Source organism: Gallus gallus, chromosome 2 (assembly GCF_016699485.2).
Source record: "Gallus gallus isolate bGalGal1 chromosome 2, bGalGal1.mat.broiler.GRCg7b, whole genome shotgun sequence".
NCBI classification, from domain to species: Eukaryota; Metazoa; Chordata; class Aves; order Galliformes; family Phasianidae; genus Gallus; species Gallus gallus.
The window spans coordinates 48,773,906-48,795,060 of NC_052533.1; the positions used below are offsets into that span (position 1 = coordinate 48,773,906).

Consider the following 21,155-nt stretch of genomic DNA (forward strand, 5'->3'; position numbering starts at 1 on the left):
AATATTCCTCTTTCAAGTTGTATGCTTCATATATGGCTGCAAAAATCAGTTTGCAGTCCTTTGGACTCAAATCCCATACCGGGAATATATATGGTAGATACCATCATTCCATAGGACACCATTTTAATTTGGAAAGTGCAGTTTCTGAAACATAAAAGAATACAACACAGATGACTTTGGTGCATAAAACGGCTGACCTTTCTCTCCTACATTGTCCAAAACAATCTCTAGATTAACCACAACTCTTTGCTCATTCATGACTCTCCTCTTCAAAGTAACCATGCAGAATCAAGATAGCGCTCATCTGCTTTAAGGAGCATTTGTCCCTGAGTTATAGGGAGAGATGTGTTCCTTGAATTAGATTGAGTTAGATCTACAAAATGGTAGGTGAATGGCTTGCATGTTGTATGTGCAAAAAATCCTGCACAGAACCTCTCGGGGCTCCACAGATAAAAACAATCAAAACAGTCTGAATCTCTGAGACACTGTCGACAGAGTTTCTGTGTACATGAGGAGAAAGGAACATTAATAATTTTAGCATACCCTAAGACGGGGCCAAACACTCCAAGACATCTGAGCATTGCCAACTGTCACTGTTTCTTCCCTTTCGAGAATTAGATGAACAGAGCCATTAGCTGTTGCTGCTCTATGCTATCTTGTGTAAAGAATCACATTCTCTGGAGCACTTCTCAGCTGCCTGTCCCAACATACAACATATCTGCCAGGGCTTAACAATATTGTCTGAAATCATGTTATCTTTCTCCAGTCTAGTCATCACCCCAGAGTTCAGGTTTTCCCCTCATTTTTAAAATGTTAAAACACACAATGTTTCCAAAGCTGGTTCAACTTCTCTTTGAAAGCGATTTTTCCCTTTTATTAAACCCAAGGAGTGCTTTTAGAACCAGCAAAATAACTTGTTTGGGTTGTCATGCAGCCTGTTGACCAGACCCAAATACAGTCTCTATTTTTACAACTGAGAATAAAATCAGAGACCTGCTTGGATATTTTTGCCTTCTTGTGCCAATTGCCAAGATATTCATCCTGGGCCTCACCAACAATAACTTGCAGAAGAAAACAGATGTTAAACAAGAGGTGGCAGAGGGGAAGGAGGTTTTCAAGCCAGGCTCACTTTCATGTCATTCGCAATCTAGCAAAATACTTGCTTCCTGTTCAGTTAATGGGAGCACTGACAGCTGTTTGTAGAAACAGGAAGCAGTGCAAAAAATTGATTTCTTAAAAGCACATATTGCTAAAAATTAGGATTGTTTAATAACAATATCGTCACTCCTCCCTCCTCCCTTTTATTATCTGGAAACAAATACACACCTGCGAAAAAAAAAACACTGAAGAAATAAGTTTGCTGCTATCCTCTTTTTATTAACTAAAACATTCATAGAAAATTGGGAGGAACAACTACTGTAAGAGGAAATACTCTCTGTTTTTAACTCACTCATGTTCCTTTCTCAGCACAGCCTCAGTTTCCATCTCTCCTCCAGCCCACCCTCTCACCTCTTGTGATGTCAGTACCCATTTTTTGAGGGACTATCCTGCCAGTAACATGCCTGCAGGTGTCTGTATCTGTAAAATGCTACAGGTGCAGCTGTGGATGAAAGGCATTGTTTGTACATCCAGTCACTGAAGGATGGCTGCTCAGCCAGCTTGATTCCAACCAAAGCATAAGCAGGCTTTCATTAAAATCCTGTTTGAATATTTCCAATGAGCTCGGTGTTTCAACTATAAATAACTTATTATTCATTCCTAAATATTCATGAGGATCAGAATATGGAGTGAGAGTGCTGGATAAAACCAGGGCATGATCTCAACCTGTGCCCATTCTCAACCATGACAAATAGCAAATCCCTTCGGAGAAAAATAAGCAAAGATCAAACACAGTGATACTTATATATCCCTGATGTGCTGGCCCAGCTTCCAGTAATCTGTAAAGGCATCCAGAGCTGTATCTTTGTGTTTACCTTCTGAGTCTCATGCCATGCAACCACTTTTTCAATCGAAGTAAATTTTTAGCATCCATGAGGAACTCAGTTCCAACCAGTTGACTTCTACCACACAGTACTAGGAGCTCTGATTTTCCACAAGCACATATCTCAGCTTACTGATAGTCATTCAGATAAGGATCCGTGCAATACACAGCCTCCCGGGTTTCTCTTTTAACCAAATCCTCATCTCTGCCTCCCTTGGTTGTTCTCTGGAGATAATCTGAAGCTCCCAGAGGTGAGGAAGGGTGAAATATTGGCTCCAACTCACCTATATCACCTGTAATACTGATATTTCCTGAAAACTAAGCCTGAGATATCTTGTGACCAGCATCTCTACTGAAACTCATGAGTAGATGCTTAGGTGTTTTCTCTTTACTTCACTCACTCTCTAGTCCCAAAGTCACCTTCCTCTCCTGGAGATACCTACCTTCATTCAGCAGCCTAGATACACCATGGCAGCAAAGCTCTCACTTGCCACTGTGAAGCCCCTGAAGTCAGAAGGCATAACCTAAGCCTCAAGTCTTTTGGTCAACTTGAAATAAAAGCACCTACTACAGCAGAGTACTATCATGCTGGGAAACTGGCTCACTGCTAAATCAGAGGAAGGAATGCCAAAACACAAAGCCCTACATCGGCTTTGCTACAGCTTTTTGGTCTTCAAGTATTCCCACAAAGTTTCCCACCTAGCTAGGCCTTATTTTTATTAAGAAATCTAGCAAGGTCACAACTCGAGGTGTTACAGCTTCAGGCATTCACTGGACTTCATTGATATCAACTGGCCAAAGAAAAGCTTGCTCTGCTTTTGTTGAAAAATATCAACAGATATTTGTAACAGAGCGTACATAGTTTAAGCCATTGGCTGGACAATGCACTAAAATAGACTTGGGTGGAACAATCCAACAGAAGGTCTCAAATAGAGAACATGATTGAAAGCACAGTTAAAAATATATTTACAGAATGAGGCTGATGTAGCCCAGCTGGCAGATCTGTGTGCACACAAAGCGTGTGGAAGATGAGAAGAATTTTAAAGCAAACAATCAATGCCTCCAACTTAAAAGCATCTCTGTGATCTATCACCTTGGCCCCTGACCCTGGAGTGCTCAGTCTCTTACAACACCATTGGCAGCAGCGCGTAAACAATCTGCACAGTTTCACCCAAGATATGGCACTGAGATTTGGTAATGTCTGTATTTGCCAAAACACCCAAAGTAAGGGGAAAAAATGGAGTGTAAGGAAAAAAAAAAAACAAAAACAGACGCAAATTAATTTGTTTGGCAGAACTACACTGAATTCCAAGCTGGATTCAGAGAAACAGCATTCCTCTAATATTCAAGTACATAAAGCAAGTGATCACCATAGGAACTGCAAGCAAGTTAGAGACTGCACTCAAAATGCAAAAAGCCTGGGAAGAAAACAGGCATGACAACACAAGAGCAAGAGAACAGGGCAAGGCAGTGGGCAGAAACCAAAAGAAAAATCATAAATGCCTCCCCAGCTTCACACCAGATCACTGCTCTACAGCTGAGAATTGAACTCAGACTTCCAAACTCCCAGCTCAGGACCTCAAATATATAAGATTTCCTCTTAGGGAAATGACAGCTCCAAACAAAGCTCTCTAGGACATGCCAAGTTTGGTGGTGGTGGTGTAAGGGCTTGTGTGTTTTTTGTTATTGCTTTTTTCTTTCTTTTTTCTTTTTTTTTCTTTTTTTTTTTTTTAAACTCTGGATGATTTAAACAGGAGACTGGGTGGCCAGGAGCACTTGTTAAATACTGGCTGGTTCACAAAGTAGATGGTGACAGCTCGTGGTAGCAGCTAATAAAGTGATTCCTTCATTCCTTCAAGTTCAAACAGTAGGGATTTGTGCCCTGAAGATGAAATGTTGGGATTTCTTCGCTGGAGGTGGTAACTCCAAGTATGTTTTGTATCACATTTGTCAAACTATGGACACTTGGAAAGTTACTGGATGTCGTGCAGTGAACCAAAGAGGGACCAGTAACACTCTGGGGTCTATTTTTATCCTGAGAAAGACCAAACACAGAACCAGAGCAGAGCAGAGTCCAGACCTGAAATCACCCAAAGCATGTAGATGAGCAGACACTTCCTATCTTTAGATGTTCAGTGATGACACTTCACTGCTTTCAAAGTAATTTACAAAATACGGAGTATGCTTGAGAGGAGAAAAGTAATTATTTCACCATTTCCTTTGTATGTGCACGTGTTTTTTGTAAGAGGTAATACTCCTACTGATGTGGTATTGTTTCTAAAAGCTTTTATTTCTAAGATCCCCAAATCCAAGCTCCAGGCATTCTTTTTCACATGAACATTTCTCCTTCTCCGGGTGATTCATGTCAGAATTTTTATCACGTTAAACTGTTAATAGTGTCTATGTGCATGTGTTTTTAAGAGGCCATTTTTCTACTGATGTGGTGTCATCTCTAAAAGCTTTTATTTCTAAGGTCCTCAGGTCCAAGCTTCAGGCATTTTTTTTCACATGAACGTTTTTCCTTCTCCAAGTGATTCATGTTAGAATTTTCATCATGTTAAACCATTAATAGAAGAGACATGGCTAGGGGTTAAGAGGGCAATCTGACATTTAAAAAGTGAGGACCACTGGTTAATGTAATTTTAAGTGATTGGAAAAAATAGACAAGCACTGGAGCAGCAAGTGATGCCAAATTAAGTTTAACCAAAACTAGAAAAGACTATGATGAAATTCAGAAGCATATAGAAAATTGAAAAGACAGGCCAGGGCAAACAAAATCTAATTTTGATAAAGCTAATGTAATAGGCACTTTAGAGAAATAACTTAGTTTGTATTATTGGGTATCACTCACAAGAAGAAAGTGAGTAGTGATATGAACAGATCAGGAAGAACCACCTCCTGCTTCCTGTATGACAGTAGCCTGAAAAAAGTACATTTGAAAAGCATGTGGAGCTTCTGCTAGAAATGAAGAGCACAGATGCTTTTATCTAACATAAACCAGTTTGCTCTGCTATCTGTAATGATTCTCTCACTGAGTCCAAAAAATGAGTAAAATATGGCCTTCCAGCTGAAGAGCTGGCTGAGGCTTCATCAGTGAATAGTGCAATACAGATCTGCCACTGAAACAGAGCAGGAGTAGTCCTGCCTCAGATGTCCATGCTAGGGGAAGTTTTGATTCAGACATAATCTCAGAATTCTTGCAAGGTTTCCTGCACCATTTGGTAAAGTCTTCTTGTATGAGAGTGCTGATGACCTTCCATATAATCCTTAGCTTCAAAATCTCAGCCACAGAAAGATTCATTTTTTAGGACTGCGGATCACATCAAGAGAAAAGAGTATTGGAAACCCTGGTAAAAAATACCATACAACAATGTGCCTGCTGAATATGAATATACTGACTTGGGATTCTCAAAATTACAGTAGCATCCACCCTAGCCCAAGGTAGTGAAAGATTTATTACAAGGAATTAGAGCTGGTTCTTTGGGTTAGATGAAGCAATGAAGTCAAATTTGGGTTTGTCTTTTTTTAACCACCATGCACTGAGATACAAATAAAAGTGATTTTAAAGCTCTGGAGAGCTTTGCTCTGCATTTCTGATTTGGAAGGAGAGGAAGAGGAAGAGAAAGGGGAAAGGAAAGGGGAAGGGGAAGGGGAAGCCAACAAACCATCACCACTAGATCTTTATAGTTTCACATGTCCTAAAGCTTTAATTCCAGAACAGACAAAATGTGTTTCCTTGATGAAAAGGCATTCTAAGTGAATAATGCAGCACAATTTTCAGCAGTGTTTGTAGACATATTGCTTGTGCTGTTTCTGATCAAAGATACACTAAGACAAACACCACTGCTACATTTCTATGCCACTGAGTTATTGACGTGAAAATACTGATAGCGTTCAGCATGGTACAACTAGCACAAACAAAAATTATAGTGCAGTGTAGATGGACTCACTTCAGCTTGACCTGGTCACACAGAAACCAATCCACTGAAACCAACCCCAGAACAAGCTCTTGGCAGAAACACAACCCTGTTCATTGATTTTCATTCAGAATTCCACATACATTCTCATTTTGTAGGCTAAACCTGTAAAAGTAAACAGCAGGCTGGCTTCTTCCCTGAACTTTTCTTGGACTTCAACTTTCTACCTAAAGGAAAATTCAGGTTCTCACAAAAATCCCAGGGGGAAGGATCATCACATGTCACTGACATCTCGAAGTTGTGTGTGAGCTTAACTTTTGAGAAAAAAAAAAGCATTTTTTGTAAATCTAGAAGTCAGTGGTAGGCATAACATAGACACCTGAACCTGCAGCTTGATTTTTGAAGTTTCAGATATCTCTCTCTTAAAAGGAACTGCTTTGACTGACTTTAAAAAACAAGAGAATTTTGTTGTTGTTGAAGAAATTACATTAGTGAAGGACTGTCTGAAGAGCTGCCTGGCTGAGGCTCACTGTTATTTCATGTCCTGAGTCATGCTGTTTACACTGTGTTGAAACATGGTGGCATATAATTACGTATGCAATAAGCTCATGGGATCCTCGGGCAAACACACTGTGTACTTAAATCGTGGAACAATTTTGGCCTTGACAAAGTGAACTCTGATGAAAATGAAGAAGCCACTGCATTCCCAGTCACTGGTGGCTCAGAAGACATCCATACAGGCACATGCATGTACAGGATTAGATCTCTACTTACAAGAATAAGAATGATAGCTTCTTTATGAGAGCACCATTTTTCCTCTTTGTGCACAAATGGAGTCATGGGAAAGTTTTTACCTTTGTAAGGAATCAACTAAAAACTCTCTGTTACTAGAGAGTAAGGCACATTACGTAATTACTAGAATCAAAAACAGAACAGGTGGGGGAGCAGTGGAACAAGAGTAGACTTATCCACTTTCTCGTATTTCTAACCATTTCTTTGGAATTCACTACTATAGGCTCTTGGGAACTCTCCTAGAAAACTGAGAAGGAAAAAAAAAATCACTGTTTCTAAATATGTCAACAACAACAAAAAAATTCAATTTTTGGCAGCACAAAACCTAACCATTACCACAGGACAAAATATTGGTTATGGTAAATTATCAGGATGCTGTCCAAACAAAAACCAGAAAGAAAGCACTTGTGCCAAATATATAACGTTTAACTGAAGAAAATACGTACATAGATGAAGGCATACATGAAAAAGCAGAATAGAAGCATTGTGCGTATGTCTTTATGAAAGATACTGAATTTAGAATCTCCCGAGTTGACCTGCTAGCTAAAATCTATTGCAACACAAGTAATGTAGCTTTATAAGGAACAGTGATTCCAACTCAGATGTCTTTATTATTTGATTCAACCACATCTGCACTTCCAGATAACAAGGTAAAAAACAAACAAAAAAAAACCCCACAATTGTTCTGCAATATTAACCTGGGAGCATAAAATGGTTAATGAATGTCGGGAAATCATAGTACAGTGTGAGGTTGTTCATTAGGAAAGGCATTTTGTAAGTTACTCTCTAGGAAGACTGGTGACAGAGCAGGCATGGCAGCCACACACAGTCAGAAGGCAGCAGAGCCATAAAAACATCAAAAAACAGATTTAATCTGGCTCTTGTGGAGGAAAAGGGCAACAAAAAAAAGGGCTGGGAGAAAGCTACAGAGACAGACCTGACAACAGAAAGCAGAGGAAGATGAAGCCTGGAGCTAGGAGAGCAGCATCTACTGCATGTATAGAGCCCACACTGTGAGCTTCTCTCCTAATACGTGGGAGTAAAAATACAGCAAAATACAGTATATTCAGGCATCTTAGAGAGACCAGATTCTGTACATCCTTTTCATAATCTGGTGGATATTGGTAGGTAGATTTAGCTGTTTTCAAGCAGTGCAACCCACAACACTGCTTTATGAACAAATACAAAAGCAGTCTGTTTTCTTACCCTCTGGGTACAGGGCAATGGCAGTTCAGCCATCACAAGCCTTCTGGAACACTTCTGCCTTTTACAAATTGCCTTATGCCATGTGTGCAACTGAAAAACAAAGCCAGGAGACTCCAAGTGCTATGGTTTTGTGACTGGGTTCCTGCCCTGACAAGGTTTCTTTCACATACTGATTGATTCAACTCTGATACCTAAAATATCATCGTGCTAATCTGGGAGACTGTTTATTACAGAGCCATAAATCTTCACAGAAAAAACGTGAACTTCCTGGGTAGAAGCCAGGAGACAAGGCTTGCTGCTACAGACAGCTTCATTAGCTGCAGAAAGGTTATGTGGAAAAGTAGTAAAGAGCAGGGTGCACATCATTTTAGTCAACCACATTTGTAGCAACAGCACTCCTATGCCCAAAGGAAATTTGTTTTAATTAACAAACTCCCTGTCACAATTTCAGCTTGAGCTAGAATGCTTAGATTATTTTACGTGTTTACATTTTGAATTTTTAAACACCACTTGCACACTACTGCTTGAGCTTCCACCCTTGTGGATCCTGGCCTAGAAATGACTGTGCCAGCTAGCATGGGGAAAAAGTGGTATCTCTGGAACAGATCAGAGAAACACAGCATGAACGGCATCTTCAGCACTGTCCCTGCACGTAGCTGGATGAAGTCCATGTAAGAGAAAATGATCACAAGTGGGCATGAGAGTTAGAGAAGAGGAATGCTCGCTAAAAAGCAAGCAGCAAAAGCTGCTACCCAAGGCAGCTGTGTACAAGAGGATTAATTACTGTACCTGGTTTGCAGACAAGATGAGGGCATAAGATTTTCCAAAAGAAAACACTAGTCACTTGCTTACAGTATAAAGCTTAAAGTGAAGTTCCCACTAGCTTCCTTATATTCCCCAAGGACGATGTTAAAACTCACTATTCATTCACTTGGCAATATGCTACAGCCCACAATTTTTATCTTATCTGAGATGAGCTAGTGAGTTCAACAAAAGGAAAGAAGTCTCTGTGTTGCAAAGTACATGTTAAAATAAAACAAATGTAAGTCTTGAGAAGCCCAAAAGATTAGTTTGTTTGTCCTTTCTTAGTTTCAGTACTAAGAAAGGAATTGCTCTTACATTAAATGTAGCAGTGGTATACTACAGAAAATAAAGTTTCTGTGCTGAATATTGATTTAGACTTTTTAATCCAGCATATCTGGAGGCCAACTCTGCCTCTCTTTCATTTTAATTTCTTGTAGCTTAACTAAAAATAAGCTACCTTACTGAGATTAATTTTTCCATTCATGGGACAGCAAATTATATCTGTCAAGCATGCAGTGGTGACCATATAAATACAGAGCATGCTTTGCTGCTACAGGGAGGAGTTGGCACAAAGCTCTGCTTTACCTTGTCACCATTATCCCACCCCTGCAGCAAAGGCCCTGCTGATTGAAGTGCCCTTTCACTCACAAATTTCTTTTGACTGCCCATGCATGCCTGTCCAGTTGTTTCCTTTGAAGTTTTCCGCACTGTTCTTTTAAGGCAGGAAATGCATTAAATTCAGCAAAAGCTGATGCCAAAGACATGGAGAAAGTTTTACGTTTAATTACAGACACCAAACGGTTACACAAATAAAAAACAAAAGTACCATCACCTTCCACAAAACCAGTGCTCCACTGGCAGAAATAGACCATTTTTTGTCCTAGAAGCCTAGGCTTCAGAGAGGGTGGCACAGAAGGTGAGAAACCCCATCTCTTCCAAAGCTTTTAAGATGAGCATGGTCGGGAAGGAAAGATGCAACGTCTTTTAAGTACTTCCTTACCATACATCTAAGAAGTGAAGAAAATGGGACAGGCTGAACTTAGTCAAAGTTGAGCAAACCTTTTCAGATGCTGTTTTCACACCTGTTGTCCATCAGTGGAAATGCCAGGTCCATGGCCCACAGACCCTTTGGGATCTGACCAGTCCTCCCAGGGGTCCCCCCCCCTCACGAGATAGAATGCTCTCCTGGGAAGGTGAGAGAACTTACAAATGCATGTGGGCAGTGCAGGATTTCACATCCACAGCTCCTCTCTGCAAGCCCTAACAGAGGGTAGATGGTACTCACAAGCAGATTGTTAACCACCGAGGCAACAGATCCCTCCTTGCTTTGCTGAGAACCATAAATTCAGGCTGCTGCTGCTCTGCATGCTGGGCCAGGATGCCTGGGATGATAACTGCTGTGGTAGAGGCATGCTTGCCCACAGCAGCAGTCAGTGACACATATTTTATTTATTTTTTTTTACCCAGTGACAGCAGGAACAATTGCATTCCTGTAGCTCTCCTCTTTCCTCTTCCCATGGTATCAAAAAACCCTCCCTTCATCCATGGGGTTGCAAAACTCAAAAGAGACTGGAAAGGCAGTGATATCTGATTACTGTCCATAATTTTTTTTCCCCAGGCAAGCACCACCACTGTCACTGTATTTCATGAAAGCCCTTTTGGATCAGCACACCACTTTTCCATTGATTTTGGTGCCGTTTGGACCCCACTCAATGTAGCAGCTTCACATAAGGAGACAAGCCCTGTGCATTCTCTTGCTTTCACAGGTATCACTGATATTACTTAGGTCTCACCGTGTGGTTTCAACAGTCATTTACTTTAACTTAGAAGAGGAGGTGACAACAGCTCAGCCATTTCCTACCATACTACATGAAAGATACTTTACTGTTTCTTCCATTCCAGTATCTTCTCTCTCTGAAACTAGCTGTAATTCAGTTATGTTCCAGACTAACAGCAGATCTAAAAATAGATGGTAAGTTGTTTGGAGATGGATTAAGTGGGTTTTACTGTTTACTTTGCAGTGAATCAAGTTAATTATCAGGCAGTAAAAACAATTCCAAAAAATTAGATCTGATTGGAACTTAAATTTAAGTAAATTAGAAGAGAAAAGAAGAGAAAAGAAGAGAAAAGAAGAAGAGAAGAGAAGAGAAGAGAAGAGAAGAGAAGAGAAGAGAAGAGAAGAGAAGAGAAGAGAAGAGAAGAGAAGAGAAGAGAAGAGAAGAGAAGAGAAGAGAAGAGAAGAGAAGAGAAGAGAAGAGAAGAGAAGAGAAGAGAAGAGAAGAGAAGAGAAGAGAAGAGAAGAGAAGAGAAGAGAAGAGAAGAGAAGAGAAGAGAAGAGAAGAGAAGAGAAGAGAAGAGAAGAGAAGAGAAGAGAAAAGAAAAACAACAGAACAAAGTGGAGAGAATACAATTTTCTTATGGCTTTTCTTAATAATACTCATCCACACGTTTTATTTCTCTTTCCTACTTTTTTGCTACTAGAGACAAAGATGTAAAAGGTCTTCATGGTCATTCTCGTATAGCACGTGAGTCAGCAACACCTTGACAGAATCTCAGCTCCACTGTTCAACATGGGAATGTGAGAACAAATGTTTCATCAATACCTTATTTCCTTGAGGGGACTGAGAGGGGCCGAGAAAATGTAATGTAACTTTCTGAAGATACAGCTAATCACAAAGCAAGCAAAGACACAAGAATAAATCTGTTCTCATAGCCAAATCATATATCAGTTGTTAAAATCCAAAACATGTCATGCATATTTTCAGTTGTTAAGATTTACATCCATTCCCTAAATCCACCCCCCACCAAAAAAAAAAATAATAAAAAAAATATTATTCCTATACATGAGGGAAAAAATGTTTTCAGAGAAGAAAAAGGAGAAGTATTCTTCTCCACATCAAGGTAGAAGTGGCTCTGAATGCCTAAGGTAGAAGTCATATCTGAATTCAATTGTGCCTGCTCTCTTGAAGTTTGCTTGCAGAAATGCTTAAAGCAGCTGTGGGCATTACTAGGGAGCAGCAAAATCTTATAGTACTTGATCCTGGCAGAGTTTCCAGCTAGCTCCTTGTATTAAAATTCCCATTTTCTGCTTTCTACGTTGCACAGTCTGTTCCCCAAATTTACAAATATTGTAAATGAGTTGTACTACTGTATTCACATGCACTCCATTTTTAACAAAGCAAGTTCTGTCCTTACACCCACTTAATTTTCAAAAGATTAGGTGTAAAATACAGTTTCAAAAGCAAGCTAGCTTTACAGCCATTTCAAACACACACACACAAAAAAAGTAAACCATAATGCTACTTTAAACTCATCAGTGAGAGTAACATAAATTATTTAAATCCATTTAGCTAACATCTTTCACAGCTGTTGGGTTGTTCTCTGAGTCTTACTCCAACTACTGATATAACTACTAACAGACAGGCTATGACCAACTCCCACATGGCATTGGTTGTTGTTTTAAAAGCAAAGCAAGGATATATGTAGGATAATGAGACATAATACAGGAGCACACATTAACTAATTATAGATAGCCATCACATCACATTTCAGTGAAGATGAAGAAAATTAGCAGGATTTGCTTGAATAAAAAACTCCTATAACGTTATAGCCCACAGCCAGCAGACAGGAAGAAGAGGAACACATAACAGCAATTGTGCTATACTGGCTTTTCTCTCAACTAGACTTTCTATGTCCCATGTTGAGTTGAAATTTATTGCTAAAAAGTCTAATGTTTGCCTTGTTATATGACTACAGAGAATGGGGGGAAAAAGTAGGTTTTTCACTGTACCACGTCTCTATTCCAGCTCTCTGGCTAAAAAGGAATTCAATTCCCTTACTAAAAAGAATACTGGAAACAGATCAGTAGATCATTACCAACTGATCATTTTCCCTTCTTACCTTGCAGATAATGTCAGACAACACTGTACTGGACTGAGTGGGATTTGTTTAGTTAAACATAGGCAAGTATGTTCCAGACGCCACCTCCAATGAGTCGCCCTTGGCTTCTCTGTGAGCCAGTGGAGATGTAATCAATGAGTACAACTGTCCTTCTCTTAACACACGTGTGGAGCACACCAGGGGATTCATGCCCTAAAAATACTTCTTGCAATTAACCATAAGGACAACCAAAAGTGAATAGCCCCAGACAGAAAGAGGGGTGAGATGAGTATCACCCGGTCATGCTTGGAACTATCATTTATGCCAGCACTGCTAGCAATTTCTCTCTTAAATGATCACTGTTGGTATCTTGTTCAGGAGAAAACAAAACAAACCAAGAAACCCACACCTTAAGTCATGCTATTTTCCCCTGAAACAGAATTATTTTTTTCTCCTTAGGGAACTATGGGGTAACAAACTTTGATTGTTCATCTGTACTGAAACATGCTCAGCATCATGGCTTAGCCCCTTTGTATTACTTAGGAAAGGCTCCACAGGGAAAAACAAAATGCTTTCTTCATGCAAAAAATGAAAGTTACACTTGTTTACAGTCTTCCAACAAAAACTAAATATACAAATGCAAACATTGCATTAAAGTATCAGTACATTAAAAGTTACAAATAAACAAAAAATGGCAGAAGAAAGTTTTGATGAGCTGTAGGTACAGACTTAACCAATCAAACAAAACCGATCTGCATATGTTATCTACTTACGGCAGGTTGCATGGTGCACACTCCACAACTACCATCTCACAAGGCCGTGCTCACCTTCTCACTCACCAGGGTACCTAGCCCTGCTCTATGGAGGCAGCATTTTTGCATGTACTGCATATGGCTTATTATGAATACCTTTTACCCCTTGTAATTACATCCATAAAATGCAGCCTGGAAAGGGATCTATTTGAGATAATAGAATAAAACACACTGCAGCAAGAGCTGCAGCCGTCTCTCATTCCCACCAGGGATCTCCCTTCTTGCAAAGAGGGTAAGAGTAGTCCCAGTAAATAGATGTGAAGGGCAAAGGACTGCTCCTAAACCTGCTTTTTTTGACCATAAAAGCTGTGGATACCCCATCCCTGGACAAGCTCAAGGCCAGGCTGGATGGGGCCACAGGCAACCTGATCTAGGGAGAGGTGTTCCTACCCAAGGCAGGGGAGTTGGAACTGGATGGGCTTTAAGGTCCCTTCCAACCCAAGCCATTCTGTGATTTGATGATTCTATGACTTTGTTCACATGCTGTAGCACAGTACAAGTTCAAGTCACACTAGGAGTTTATGTATGTTATATAATACACCCTTAGTGTTTGCCTTTTTCCTCAAGAAGATGTCTCATCAGCTTACTTCTAAATATGTTTTCATTTCAAACAAGTTTTGTTTAGGGACAATCTTTGTAAATATAATTACCAGAAAAAAACAACACCATTCCAACTCCAAAGTAAGAGAAATCAGGAACAGCATAAGGGTTTGTTAGACAAATGACTACAGTTTATTCTAGCTTGTTTCTCAGAAATGTATGATTTGTATAAAATAGAGGATAAACCGAAAGTGTATACTGAGAAGTTGTAAATATTAGTCAAAATATTAGTAAATTAGTGGTAATAACACAGATTTAATAATAAAGATTTGTTTGTATAGACACTCTTTGACCTGAGGGCCTTTCCTAAGGGAATGAAAATCTTGCATATTTTAACTTATTTCCATCCATCTGTCTAGTCAAGCAATCCCATGGGCCAAGACTCCTATCATCTGTGTTTACTATGTACATAAGATAATCATCTGCAGACCACAGCTTGATATAGACTTGTCTTTCATACCCAGATATGGTAATATGCATCAACAAGAAAAAAAAATCACTTTTTGCAACTTCTCATAAAGAAAATCTTTTTTGAGGATGAAGCACAGACCAAATGGTGAGAAAAAAGATGAATATTTGATCTGTTCAAAATTTATATGCAAATGAATGGGGGGAGTAGTTAGCAACAGAGGTGCACTAAATTCCTTTGTCAAAGCCTCCAGTCAGCCATGGGTCCAGCACAGACCAGTGAGCTCCCGATGGAGCATAAGTTTGGCAGAATGCTCCTTGGTAAGCTAAGCCAACCTACACACCATGCTCTCCAGGGGTCATAAATCAAGCTTTTTGGGGGTAATAATGAGCCATTGGCAAGAGTAAACTGCTATACACCAGTTTTTGTCTCTTGGCCTGCACCTACCATCCAGCCTGGCACTGGAGGAATGTATTCAGCAGAATGTGATGAGAGGCAGTAGCAAGAAAAGCAGCACTCTAGGAATAATGTCAATGTTGTTATGAAGAAGATTTCCAGATACTGATCTAACCTATTTTATAACAAGCACTTTGCAAAATACATGGCAAAGCATAAGCATTTATCCAGCTTGTCTGATTACCTTTTACCTCACACTAAACATAGAATCACAGAATGGTTTAGGTTGGAAGGGACCTTTAAGATCACCTAGTTCCAACTCCCCTGCTGTAGGCAGGAACACCTACCTCTAGACCAGGTTGCTCAAGGCCCCATCCAGCCTGGCCTTGAATGCTTCCAGGGAGGGGGCATTCATAACCTCACTGGGCAACCTGTTCCAGAGTCTCACCACCCCCACAGAAAAGAATTTCTTCCCTGTATCTAGCCCAAATCTACCCTCTTCCAGTTTAAAGCCATTTTCCCTTGTCCTGTCACTACATGCCCTTATATAGGTCTCTAAGAAGTTCTCCAACCCTACACACACACAGGATTTGAGGAGAAGGGGAAAAAAAAAAAAAAAAAAAGGCTGTATAGAAATACTGGAAAAATATGACAATTAGAAAAGTATCATTTAGATAGTTCTTGAGTGTTGACATTAGAATGATATCTAACATATACAGAGAAATATATACACACATATACCCACACATTTATCACAGTTGCTCCTTATTTTTTCTTTATAGCTACTTAATTTCACTTGCTGCTTCTCAACCACCAGCAGAACACTGCACTGTTCACATGGCAAAGGCTGCAGCTAAATGAAAAAACAAACCAACAAACCAAACATATGCAAAGCTTTACATGAACTGAGGACTGACTCTTCACAAGCTTTAGATTTTTTTTTTTTCCTTAATAAACCTATGAATTGGTTCTGACCTTTGTTTTCTTTCTAGTTCTGACTGGAACTAGAAGGATGAGAGAACATCCATCTCTAGAAATATCTCTGCAACACAGACAATCCAGAACAAAAAATATAAAAAAAGGAAAACCACCTCTTGTGGGACTTTCAGCCCAGTTCCCAAAAGAACTAAATAATTTGCATACCCTTCTGGATTATTTTGGGGGTGTCTACTTTAAGAAAATCACCCCTCAAACATCCAAGCCTTACAAGTTCCTCTTCCATCCTGGTGACTGTCTCCCCGTGTTTTTAGCTACTAGCACTGCTGTTGTTTACACAGGGGTTTGTACCAAAGGCAGACCCCCAATCCCAACAGCTCACAACCAAAACCATGACCTGATGCAACCAGGCACAAAAGAGACAAACAGGTCTTAGGCAACATAATCATTAAATTTAGTTGTACTGCTGTATCTTAATAATACCACTGACTTTGTGGTACAAAGACAATGAGGAATTGTGGCAGCTTCTATGCCTCTGGCACAGGTGGGAGCAGCAGCTACCAAACAGGGCTAGCAGTCAGAAAAACAATTGCCAGAGACCAACAGAGCCCCATCAAGCAACATCTTATCCTTTTTGCCTTTGCAACATTCTCAAGGCTGACAATAGAAGAACAAGTGCATTAAGGAAGTGAGGACAGATATAAGGTAAATATTTACAGGAGTAAGAAACTAACAGCAATAATATGCAAGTACATGTTAAACTATCTGCCCACTATTCAGCTCTCCTGAGCCACGCTAAGAAGTTTTCACTTCAAGACAAAAGAGAGAACATTAACACCACTAACAAGGTATGTACAGATTGTCCAGTCAGGAACATTACATTTTTAGGTAGCTGTCTGAGGAAGCAGAAGAAGGGCACAGCCAAAGTTCTGCAAACACATTCTGGTCATTACCCAGGGCAAGCATCCTCATGTTGAACCCAACAGCTTTTGGTAAACACAGGACATCAGATCATTTTCTTACGGAGGGAAGAAATAAAACCAACTTCAAAAGTGATCAGAAACAATGCAAAGCAAAATAAAGTCTGTTCCTAAAATAGTAAGGAAAGAAAAATGAGCCATCACAAATATTTACATTGCTTATATAAAGTTTAAAAATAAATTCTGGCACTCGTTCAAGTTCTTGAAAGGGGCACATGAAAAAAAGAGCCCCTTCAGATAATACTTATTGCCTGAAATGGCTACAGCATCACAACAGAGCATCATGCAGTATCTTCATGTGAAGGACGCACTTGCCACAGCTGTGTAACCAGGTAGCAGCCAAGCAGAGATGCACAGCACAATCTCCCCCTGTGCATGCACCAGGAACAGAAATGCCAGATGTGGAATTACTGTCCAAACCAGCTTTAATGCTAATCCATGCCCCCATTCTAGAAGTATTCAGTATGTTCAGGAAGGCTTTGGTAATGCTTTTTTCAGAGAGAAAGGTCTCCTCTGGTCTCCAGGCAAAATCTCATCCTGGCTAAAACCAGGGATAGTTTTTGCCATGGATTTCTATTGCCAGGGTTGCAGTGCTTGTGCTATTTTGGCACAGACTGTGTACAGAGCTTCCAAACCTGACTGCGATCCAGAGCTTGGCCTTCCAAAGCAAGCTCATGGTTTTTGCTGCTGCTATCCGAGAGCAAACCAGGGCAGCTTTTATGGAAACAATGCTGTGGGAAACACAAGAAAATGGAAACTTCCTCCTCCAGCTCCCTTCCTGCAGCTGAGCAGCAGATGGGTTGAAAGCCTGCATGTGCCAGGGCCTCCACCAACATCTCCAAGTTGCAGGGGATCGCTCATGTGACGCCAGTCACAGCTGCACAGCTTAAGTCTCCTCTTCACCGTGAGCAGCACAGCTTGCAGAACAGGGGCAAAAGAGCAGCACTTCCCAAGCAAGCTGCTTCTGGGTCAACAGGTGTCTTAGAATCACAGAAAGGTTTAAGTTGGAAGGGACCTTTAAAGATCATCTAATCTAGCTCTTCTGCAACGAACAGGGACATCTACAGCTAGATCAGGTTGCTCATAGCCCCATCCCCCAGGCTCTGCTGGGGTGTCACCTAGCACACATGGAAACTGAACTCACTTTCACAGGGGTAATATTTCTCATATGAAATTGGATTTCTACGCTGTGAATTTGTCAGGCTTTTGTACTTGACCAGGGCAAGAATTGTTTCCTCCAATAACAGACAACTATCTGCTCAATCATTAAAAAGGAGTAGTTTGTAGCAATTGCATGAATCCACTTTTTTTTTCTCTGAATATAGAAAGCTTTATTTAAGAAAACTATAAATATATATATATATATTCTGATTGACAATTTTTCACTCTTATTTCAAAGAGTTAGTACCTAAAAGACAGAATGCAACCCAAAGAACAAAAATCAAAGTTTCCAGGTTATGCTCCTTCAACGCTGCACTTGTAGGAACTTTTGCCTCTAAATTTCCTATTTGAGGACTGAAAACCTAAAAACATTCAGGACACCTAAGAGACAGCCTCAGCTATCTAGTCCATTGTTAAAACATCTATGATCCACTGCCTGGTTTTGGTGAGAGGGGAAGATGCAAGAGGGTAAAAACCTTGCATGTATTTCAACATTTTTTACCTGCTGGAGTATAATGATGTTTCTGGCTTTCCAATTTTTCCATTCTTTCCAGCTTCTAGAGCAAAAGTGCATGAACCAAATTTGCCAAGTGACAGGGCTTCATCATTTACTTGGAATGGATTTTAAAAGCCTTTCCACTGGATGATGGTCCACATACACTCAAGATTCACTGAAGCCCCCTTTTCATGGCTAGAGATATGTTTCACTTTATGCTTGCTAAATCCTAGCAGGTCAAAAACGTGTGAAAGAATGTACAAATTTATATGACATACTCTATTTTAACTTGCATCTTTTTTGTTAGTTGTTTCTATTTTTACACTCTTTTCTTCTCATCAAAATTACTTTAATGTCAGTTCCCTTATATCCATTCCTGCCAAACGAGAAGCTGCCTCTAGATGACTGCTAGAGGGATGAAAATTACTAAGTCATGACAAGTTTAATCAGTTATATTTCTAATTTATTTTTCTCAACTAAGGAAGTCTTAAGTAATGCAGAGTATGTGCCAAAAGAAGGAAGTAGTAAATTTACTTTACTCTCACATTGGAGTCTCTTAGATTTAGAGCTAACTGTTTATATTTCAGTCTAGAATTGAACACCAGACCTGGGTCTTCTCCCAGGACAAAATAAATGCAGTGTAAGCTATTACAGGACTCTATTCCTTTTCATTATTACTTGTTATTACAGTATGGCTATTATCCAGTCTTAGCCTTACACAATCAGGTACATTCACGTATTGCAGACCAAAAAGCCTGTCTAATGCATCCAGTTCTTAAGAACATGTTGAATATAAACTCGGGGAACAAGCTGAAGCATATGCCATCAAGTCAAAGACACTGTAGACAACTGGAAAATAGTTCTAACTCCCAGAAAACTTCCAATTTCAAGTATCTGGAGGAGCAGAAGTAGAATAGGACAACTTGCAGGTTCCAGATATGGAACACTAAACATTCCCTCAGATAACTGAGATTCCAGGAGACATCACAGCGTTCTACAAAGGGAATCAATGATGAAAATTTTGCAACAAACTGGAAGTGTATGGCCAGGGATGCAACTTTTTATCACCAGCACAGCCATACCAGCTATAATTATCCCATTACATATAGAAGTGCAGATGGGTACATGGCAATTGAGGTCGGTGGCACGGAGTATGGACCTTTCCTCAACTGGTTTTGAATCTCAGGAGTTCAAGATGAATTCAGTTCCACAACTGAAGGTACAAGTTGGGGGGAAAACAGGGCAGGGGCATTTTCTGCCAAAAAAAGTCTATGCCTGTGACATACTACTCCCACATTTCTTCAAGCACATAACCAGGTTCTTTCAATATGAATTAAGGCACTGGATTAGTATTACTTGTTGAAAAACAAGCCAAACCACACCTAGCATCTCTAAGAGTCTTCCAGGAGACCTAAATCTATTCTGACTATCAGGAGGTTATAGTTTCGGAACACACCCAGAATCCACAGCCATCAAAACTGATTGTTTTCTTTCTAGCCCAAAGGAGCTTTCTGTTGGAAGTTGGCTTCAGCGTTTTCTGATGAAGTGCCTTGCTCATTCCTTCCTAAGGGTAGCAAAATGAAAGGGTGATAATTTTAGGCACTCCCTAGTTTGGACAGGATAAGCTGATCATGTAGATGTGTGTAGATTCACAGCGAAGACTGATACTCCTCCATGTGTTATAAACAGGAAAACCACTAAGACAAACAAGTTCTCCCCTATTGTAATTTTCTGTAGCAAGAGTCTAACATTTGGGATTAAGCATATCCCCCCTCCCCACCCCGCAAGTGTAAATTTGTCCCAAAGAAGTACTAATAAACTTTTACAGCACAATGATCCATCACGTGTTTAGTTTGTGTAACTCTGTGTGAAAAACAAGCTTAGAATGTTTCTAAAACAGTAGCATTGCCGCCTTTGTTCCTTTCTTCCACCTGAGAAAACAAGCTGTTTGGTTAACCAGGTCTGCCAGAAAAAGCAGAAAAAAAAAATATTCCTTTCCATCATTACCTGCCTTTTGGAATGACTTTTGCAAACACAAAGTGCAGCACCTCTTTTACATGTTTGGCTACTCACTTCCTAGAAGTGCTGTCAATGGGAAACACAAAAAATCCTCTTAGAGGAGCTCCATGGAAGACCTCTCCCAAATTATGATCTCTTGTATTCTCCTCTTTAAAAGAGCTGTCCTCTGTCCAGGCCTAGATCTGTCCCTCCTGGTCCTCCAGAAGGTTTAATATGCAAATGAAATTTCTTTTGAGGCACTACGGTATTGGACAAAGAGGCATCAGTGGGAAAAAAGTACAGCCAGGCATAAGTCTGCAATTAAGTGTTTAAGAGCAATTACAAAGTGTCATGTGTTGTACACAACTCAGAAATAAATCTCAACTCCATTAAAATTAAAGAAATCTGACTTTTTTCAGGTTGAGTCCATAAAAAAATACAATTTCTTCTCCCTCTATGGAACATATCGAAGGAACGAGTATATCAAAGGGCTCAAGACTGAAGATTTGGAACCCGTTAGGGACTAGCAAGGAACACAGCAGCTGAACAAATGTGGGTAAAAATGAAACACAAGGAAAACAAAGCAGAATTTCAACAGCTGCTGTGCTTTAAGTCTGCTGACTGAGCCTCATTCAATATGATACCTACTTCACTTCAGGAGCATAACATCTTACTATTTGGATTTATTAATGATTTAATATTAATTTATTATATGTAATTTATCTGACAGCAGCTACACCAGACAACAAATTTCTGCTTGGGTCATAAACAAAGCATTTGGCCTTTTT

At 39.9% G+C, this 21,155-nt stretch overlaps 1 protein-coding gene across 2 annotated transcripts in view; it reads right to left on the reverse strand.

Annotated features, from left to right (window-relative positions):
• ITGA9 (integrin subunit alpha 9) overlaps positions 1-21,155 on the reverse strand; it is a 222,841-nt gene that overhangs the window by 147,286 nt on the left and 54,400 nt on the right. The gene's annotated exons all lie outside the window — the stretch shown is intronic.